At 37.5% G+C, this 8,900-nt stretch overlaps 1 protein-coding gene across 2 annotated transcripts in view; it reads left to right on the plus strand.

Annotated features, from left to right (window-relative positions):
• The first annotated feature begins 472 nt into the window (after nucleotides 1–472).
• LOC107560426 (ras-related protein Rap-1A-like) overlaps nucleotides 473–8,900 on the plus strand; it is a 33,074-nt gene continuing 24,646 nt past the window's right edge. The window contains exon 1 of one of the 2 annotated variants that reach the window (XM_016244608.1): nucleotides 473–813. The gene's annotated coding sequence lies outside the window, so the exon portion shown is untranslated. Of the gene's footprint in view, nucleotides 814–2,831; nucleotides 3,172–8,900 lie in introns of those variants that run through there. The other variant, XM_016244607.1, reaches the window with a different exon arrangement.

Here is an 8,900-nt window from a genome sequence, read left to right on the forward strand (position 1 = left end):
TGCTGATCCACCATCTGGTCTGGATACAAACTGGATCTGGTGGCTACGGGGACCTCGGAATAAGAGAGAAACAGACTAATATTAGCGTAGATGCCATTCTTCTAACAATGTAGCAAGTACATAACAAGAATGGAGTTTGAAGGGGATTTTGGGGGCAGATGAGAAAATGTGGGAATGTAGCAAGGCTCTCTTTAATTTTCTTAAAGATACAGGGTTAGAGCACAGCATATAGGAAATGGGAAGGGGGTATTTGTAATTATTAATATAAAAGTTTATTTTTTTATTTTTTTTATTTTTTTTGATTATAACCATGCTAAGCACATGAAGCCCTGAAGTTGCACACCCCGGTACAGTAGGTGGCGGTATGCACCTGAACAAGTTGGTTGCGACCCGCCAATAAAACCAGAGAGAGAGAGAGAGAGAGATTAAGATTGAGGTTAGGGTTAAGAATAGATCAGAGTTTAACCTTATTACACAAGTAAATCGTCTCATCGCGACCTTTGTTTTGTCGGGTGGCGGCCCATGATTCAGCCCGACACCGGAAGCTGTCACGAGACTCTGCGCTAAATCGCGGCGCTAGCTGAGCTCGCGCTGGAGCGCTGAGTCTGTGAGTGACAGGCGCGTTACGTGAGCGGCTCGCGAGGTCGCATTGAGGGCAGCAGAGCCGTGTTTTTCCTGTCCCAAAGCCCGTTTCGTGTCAGCCGCAGGTGCTGTTTCGTGGAATGACCCAGTCTGCTGAGGAGAAAAGGGATTGAGGTTGACTGCAGCTGAACACGCTAAAGTTTGTCGGGTTTTTCCGGCGGGTGTGTGAAGGTAGGCGGCTAAACGAGCGCGCTAGCAGACACTATTGATAAGGACCGTTAATTCACTGCAAAAAATTCACGAAGAGATATTAAACGAGATGTGTTGTGTGATGTGGGTCGTTTTATTCACATGTAGCCCATAACTGTGCCAATAATGTTTTGCCTCTTAAATATAAAGTGATATTGAGTAGTTTTCCCCGGCTCCAGCAGTCTTAGCATGTTAGCACACATCTCTCGGACTGAATTTCACCACATCAGAAACAGACCAAAATAAACGCTTGCTGCCGCTATAACATATTTTATAAACGTATTATAAATAACTTCTGTCTCACCTTGAAATAAATGTGTACATTACTAAATCAAAAGTGTGTGGTTGAAATTAACATTCTTGCCGTCATCTAAATTAAACAGTCCAGTCAATGTTTTATGATGTAGTTTATGCACATTATCAATCAAAACAGCCCTCTCTTACAAGCTGCAGTAGTTGTGAGTCCTGTTGTATTACAATCTAATGTTCCCAGTTTCTGATGTAGAATCAAATGCGAGCTGATTTTTATTGCCACATTGTTTAATAACTTGATTCTATCTCAGAGTTGAGTTTAGTGTCCCTAGATGACTAGGACGGATCAACTGGTTTTGCTGAGCAGACGTAAATTGTCATTGGTTTTTTTTTTCTGACACCGATGTTTTGCAAAGCAGTTTTCAGTTCTCTTTGCTGGTTTTACTGTGAAATGATGTCTGAGTAAGGCTTCCTTATTCTTATCTATTGAGTGAATCATTGTTTTTTTTTTAATATTTTAGATAATAATTTCATGTTGCTTACACCTGTTGAAATGGATGCAAGTAAGCTCATATGAGTCAGGTTTATTATGTTGAGTGGGCAAGATATTCTTCTAAGTTGTTAACCAGATAAAGTTATTTATGAAAGTGAACTGCATCCCTTGAAACCAATCTTCTCAGGTCTTAGATACAAAAGGTTGTGTGCTTTGTCAGGCCCTTGCCTAAGATTTTCCTCGTCTTTCCCAAAGCTAATTACTGTTGTTGCTTTTGACTAAAATTGCATTTGTTAAAGGGGTCATATGATGTTGCTAAAAAGAACATTATTTTGTGTATTTGGTGTAATGAAATGTTTATGCGGTTTAAAGTAAAAAAAAAAAACAAATTATTTTCCACATACTGTACATTATTGTTTCTCCTCTATGCCCCGCCTTTTTGAAACGTGTCGATTTTTACAAAGCTCGTCGGTCTGAAAAAGCGAGGTGTGCTGTGATTGGCCAGCTATCCAATGCGTTGTGATTGGCCGAATACCTCAAGCGTGTGACGGAAATGTTACGCCCCTCACATACTGTGATGGTGTGTCCCAGTGACGAGACAAAAACATTAAAACTCATTACAAACGAGGCATTTGTTGCATCCAGTGGGGACATAATTACTGATTATAATGACTTATACTGTCTTTTTACGCGTTGCATTGCATCGCGCCGCGTAAACACAAAACCCTGTCTGCATTTGTGATCAGAGAAATGACAAACAACAAGTGATACTCCACACTGCCCAAAACTCGCGTTTGAATCATCAGTGGCAAATAATAAAAGAAAACGTACTTACGTGAGTCAGCACTGCCGGCATTTTAGTCTAACGTTACTCTCCCAGGATCAGTAAACAGTCCTCCATAAAATGTGCTGGTGATCCACAGCACTAAGTTAAAGTATTCCCTCAGCGACCAGCACGGATCAGCTCTAGGCATGACGAAGCGGATATCGTCCTCTTTTGGAAGGCCAAACAAAGTAGTTTCGCTTTCACAACGAAAATTATTAATATAAAAGTTTATTTTTTTATTTTTTTTATTTTTTTTGATTATAACCATGCTAAGCACATGAAGCCCTGAAGTTGCACACCCCGGTACAGTAGGTGGCGGTATGCACCTGAACAAGTTGGTTGCGACCCGCCAATAAAACCAGAGAGAGAGAGAGAGAGAGATTAAGATTGAGGTTAGGGTTAAGAATAGATCAGAGTTTAACCTTATTACACAAGTAAATCGTCTCATCGCGACCTTTGTTTTGTCGGGTGGCGGCCCATGATTCAGCCCGACACCGGAAGCTGTCACGAGACTCTGCGCTAAATCGCGGCGCTAGCTGAGCTCGCGCTGGAGCGCTGAGTCTGTGAGTGACAGGCGCGTTACGTGAGCGGCTCGCGAGGGCGCCTTGAGGGCAGCAGAGCCGTGTTTTTCCTGTCCCAAAGCCCGTTTCGTGTCAGCCGCAGGGGCTGTTTCGTGGAATGACCCAGTCTGCTGAGGAGAAAAGGGATTGAGGTTGACTGCAGCTGAACACGCTAAAGTTTGTCGGGTTTTTCCGGCGGGTGTGTGAAGGTAGGCGGCTAAACGAGCGCGCTAGCAGACACTATTGATAAGGACCGTTAATTCACTGCAAAAAATTCACGAAGAGATATTAAACGAGATGTGTTGTGTGATGTGGGTCGTTTTATTCACATGTAGCCCATAACTGTGCCAATAATGTTTTGCCTCTTAAATATAAAGTGATATTGAGTAGTTTTCCCCGGCTCCAGCAGTCTTAGCATGTTAGCACACATCTCTCGGACTGAATTTCACCACATCAGAAACAGACCAAAATAAACGCTTGCTGCCGCTATAACATATTTTATAAACGTACTATAAATAACTTCTGTCTCACCTTGAAATAAATGTGTACATTACTAATGTAAATCAAAAGTGTGTGGTTGAAATTAACATTCTTGCCGTCATCTAAATTAAACAGTCCAGTCAATGTTTTATGATGTAGTTTATGCACATTATCAATCAAAACAGCCCTCTCTTACAAGCTGCAGTAGTTGTGAGTCCTGTTGTATTACAATCTAATGTTCCCAGTTTCTGATGTAGAATCAAATGCGAGCTGATTTTTATTGCCACATTGTTTAATAACTTGATTCTATCTCAGAGTTGAGTTTAGTGTCCCTAGATGACTAGGACGGATCAACTGGTTTTGCTGAGCAGACGTAAATTGTCATTGGTTTTTTTTTTCTGACACCGATGTTTTGCAAAGCAGTTTTCAGTTCTCTTTGCTGGTTTTACTGTGAAATGATGTCTGAGTAAGGCTTCCTTATTCTTATCTATTGAGTGAATCATTGTTTTTTTTTTATATTTTAGATAATAATTTCATGTTGCTTACACCTGTTGAAATGGATGCAAGTAAGCTCATATGAGTCAGGTTTATTATGTTGAGTGGGCAAGATATTCTTCTAAGTTGTTAACCAGATAAAGTTATTTATGAAAGTGAACTGCATCCCTTGAAACCAATCTTCTCAGGTCTTAGATACAAAAGGTTGTGTGCTTTGTCAGGCCCTTGCCTAAGATTTTCCTCGTCTTTCCCAAAGCTAATTACTGTTGTTGCTTTTGACTAAAATTGCATTTGTTAAAGGGGTCATATGATGTTGCTAAAAAGAACATTATTTTGTGTATTTGGTGTAATGAAATGTTTATGCGGTTTAAAGTAAAAAAAAAAAACAAATTATTTTCCACATACTGTACATTATTGTTTCTCCTCTATGCCCCGCCTTTTTGAAACGTGTCGATTTTTACAAAGCTCATTGTTCTGAAAAAGCGAGGTGTGCTGTGATTGGCCAGCTATCCAATGCGTTGTGATTGGCCGAATGCCTCAAGCGTTTGACGGAAATGTTACGCCCCTCACATACTGTGATGGTGTGTCCCAGTGACGAGACAAAAACATTAAAACTCATTACAAACGAGGCATTTGTTGCATCCAGTGGGGACATAATTACTGATTATAATGACTTATACTGTCTTTTTACGCGTTGCATTGCATCGCGCCGCGTAAACACAAAACCCTGTCTGCATTTGTGATCAGAGAAATGACAAACAACAAGTGATACTCCACACTGCCCAAAACTCGCGTTTGAATCATCAGTGGCAAATAAAGAGAAAGGAAAAAATGAAATCGCATCATATGACCCCTTTAACTTTTCCATGGTTTTCTTTGTTAACAGTGAACATATGCTCTTTGTTCGCACTGTACTTCTGTTGTAGAAATTGATATAATTTTTAGTACAACAGTAGTTATTTAGGTGTCTGAAGAATATTATGTTAAAAAACTGGACCCTCTAACACTAGCACTCTCAATTGTATTTCTATTCTATCTACTTGATTTCTTTTTATTAATTATATTTTCTGTTTTTACATTGAGCAATACATCTGCGGTCAATCCAGCTGATGTGTTGCTCCAGCAAAACATATTTGTTGGTGTGTCTTAACACGGATCGATTATAGTAATTAGATGGATAAAGATTAATGACAGAAATGTAAACTATACTTATTAACGTAATGTTAATTATTTTACCCAAGTGGTCTTTAATAGCTGTATGCAGTTGCTGTTATGCAAATGATATGATATTAATGTGAACAACAAAACGGAAGTCCAACCACATTTCCAGATATGATGTTGTCTTTTATGAGAAGAGGAGGATGGGGAAATGCAAGTTTAACGGTTTCGCATACTCATCTTTTTTCAACAGGACATACATAGGTTAAACTCAAAGCATCAGTGGCAGTATTTCTATGAATGTCTTTTAATTAGATTTGTGATTTTATAGTCCGGTTTTATCTACTCTCCAAAAACAAAGGATGTGGTCTTTGTATGTTGCTGATGAGCTGGATATTTTGACGAACTTGAACCCGGGTGTTTTTATTTTTTTCTTGTATTTTCTTTGATAATTTTTGACTTTACAGAGGATGATCAGATTTCAGTATTAGTATGAAAACTTTCTGTTTCATAGACCACCTTGCACAGTGCTTACTATCATTACTTAGTTTTTTAGTAGTTATTGTGATGATTAAGAAAAGCCATTGTCACATTCACCGATGAGGTTGACTTTTTCAATCCAGACTCTAGGTTTAGTTTCTTTGTAGTGTCACACTGAAGATGTGTTCCTCAGTCACCATCAGAGTATTCAGTTAACAAAATTTCTAAAAATATGGTTTAAGATGATCAGTGGGATGAAAACTCATGTAAGTTGGATGGTTGATGTTTCAGGGCTTGAAGCGGTTTAGACCATAAAAATTTGTTGACTGTTAAGAGCAACAAATTAATCGGTTAGAATGTAATAAACTGACAAACCGAAAACCACTATGAGGTTAAATAACACGTTTTGTCTTCCTTAACTGTGACTAAAAAGGCTGTGAACAGCAACATTCAGTTGAGAAATTGTGGTTAAGTGGCATCAGTCAGGTGGCTGTGACACATTCTTTCTGTTCAAACTTTGCTTTTTCTTTTCATTTATCACCTGATAGCACAGTGTTTGCACTCAACATGTGTTGCCAGGGATCCGTTCTAATCAAGGGGTAATTGTTTGCCTGGTTAGCATGATCTCTCAGTAAATGCTATAACTTCAAAGAAACATTTTATTCTTTATCTCAGAGAAAAATAAAAATCAATACAAGTATCGATGTAATATTATTATAAAAAAAAAAAGTGATCATATCAGAACAGCCTTATGATGGTATTCAGTTTAATGATATGAGACATTCATAAATTATAATAAACAATGTGCAGCTCGTTTCAAGTGAGTTCTGCCTTTTTCTTCTTGGTTGGTACACTGGAACATATTTTTTTTCTTATTTCTTTATTTTTCCTTTTCTCACCATAAATATAACCAAGGTTAGCTGGCGTGGTGTTAAACTATAAACAAACATGCACTAGTAAATTAATATTTTGAACTTGTGCTTGACATTGGAGGTCATGATGATAGTATTTGTTAGCTCTTAAAATATAAAATCAGATGACTTCTAGTACACAGAAAGTCTAGTTTAATGTGGGTAATGTGGGTCTTTCAGTCAAATGTTTGAGCTTGCTGAAGTATTGTGGGTTTCATCCAACACACCCACCCTCCAATGGCCTTCAGCCTCTCTCTGGACCTTTTATTTGCAGTCTTAGTTGAAGTATTATCCTATGACTTCAAAAGACATTCATCAGAGCAGCTGTTATGGTCCACAGATTGTTCAGTCTGCCTTTGATGATGATCAGGGAGGTTTAGCTGTGTTCATGCTGTCTGGAGGAATCGGCCTATCCATGCCATCCTTACTTGGAAAGAACAGTCTGAGTTAATTCGGTAATGATTGGGGATATTCATTTCGGTTATTTTTCCTAACCAACAACCGAGGCTCGTTAACCGACAAGATTATTTTAAATTAGAATTTAATTAAATTAGAAAGGATAAGTGTTTGTGACCCATTAAAAATACTAACATTTGTTTCCCTGGGATTAATTTTACATGCGCAAAAAGCAGAAAACAACAGAACATAAGGATTCACATGGTCATCATATCACATCATGCACCTGCAGCGCTTCTGCGAGTGGAGAAAACATAATAAAGCTAGGCTATATATATTTTATATATATTTTACTTGAATAATAAATTAAGAAAACGAAAGAAAAACTGCAACAAGTAGCCTAGAATGCAGAGTTTCGGTTTATTTTTGTGCTGCGGGAAAGGAAACGGATGGCAGAAAGCGGCATCCTATTTTTCTTTAGGCTTATTTTACAAAAGCACAAAGATTTGTTTTCCAATGGCCTTCAGCCTCTCTCTGGACCTTTTATTTGCAGTCTTAGTTGAAGTATTATCCTATGACTTCAAAAGACATTCATCAGAGCAGCTGTTATGGTCCACAGATTGTTCAGTCTGCCTTTGATGATGATCAGGGAGGTTTAGCTGTGTTCATGCTGTCTGGAGGAATCGGCCTATCCATGCCATCCTTACTTGGAAAGAACAGTCTGAGTTAATTCGGTAATGATTGGGGATATTCATTTCGGTTATTTTTCCTAACCAACAACCGAGGCTCGTTAACCGACAAGATTATTTTAAATTAGAATTTAATTAAATTAGAAAGGATAAGTGTTTGTGACCCATTAAAAATACTAACATTTGTTTCCCTGGGATTAATTTTACATGCGCAAAAAGCAGAAAACAACAGAACATAAGGATTCACATGGTCATCATATCACATCATGCACCTGCAGCGCTTCTGCGAGTGGAGAAAACATAATAAAGCTAGGCTATATATATATATATATATAAATATATATATATAAAATGAATAAATAGGCCTATACGAGAAACATATATTTTTACTTGAATAATAAATTAAGAAAACGAAAGAAAAACTGCAACAAGTAGCCTAGAATGCAGAGTTTCGGTTTATTTTTGTGCTGCGGGAAAGGAAACGGATGGCAGAAAGCGGCATCCTATTTTTCTTTAGGCTTATTTTACAAAAGCACAAAGATTTGTTTTTATTGTGAATGTACACGAATAAAGGCAAACCTTTTACAATTCCGATTATCTTTAGGACTAAAAGAAGTAGTTTCTTCCACTGTTAGTAGGAAAAAATTCAAGCGATGGCGCCGCATGCGCACACACAACATTGCTACCTTGACAATGCAGCCTGTTCATTATCATAATAAAATAGTCAATCAAACACATAAAAAAAAATATGTAGTAAAATCTGTGCCGTTAAGTGTTATCACAGTGCTGCCGTGATGTTATGCAAAACATTTGTTTTACGTGGATATTGGAATGTCAGTGAAGTACATAATAGGCTAAATAATAATTTGCCATTTGAATACATCGCGAATACGGAAACATTTGACTTTGTGTGGAATGAGAGACTAGTTTCATTTTAGCCTAAATGAATTCGTTTTGGCATGTCGTTTATATTGCTATAGCTTCTTATATTTTTAATTCTTGTTCTTTTCTAAATACTGTTAATTGAAAGGATTGTTGTGGAGTGAGGGGAACTAAAATAACCTAGCAATGTTTACAGTGTTTATTATAATGTTTGTAAGTGTTTCGCGTCGGAATTAGGCCTATTTCTGAATGAAATAATAAAATGCGACTTATACGCAACTTATGTTTCCCCCCCCCCTAAAAAACACTTCTTTTTTTTTTTTTTTAATCATGAAGCAAACATTTTTAAATATTTTGATAAATTACAAAAAAATTTAAAATAAAAATAAAAAATAAATGACTTTTTAAACCGTTTAACGGATTGTATTAATCGGTCAAAATTCTTAC

The sequence above is a fragment of the Sinocyclocheilus grahami genome, unplaced genomic scaffold (assembly GCF_001515645.1).
Source record: "Sinocyclocheilus grahami isolate Dianchi unplaced genomic scaffold, SAMN03320097.WGS_v1.1 scaffold726.1, whole genome shotgun sequence".
NCBI classification, from domain to species: Eukaryota; Metazoa; Chordata; class Actinopteri; order Cypriniformes; family Cyprinidae; genus Sinocyclocheilus; species Sinocyclocheilus grahami.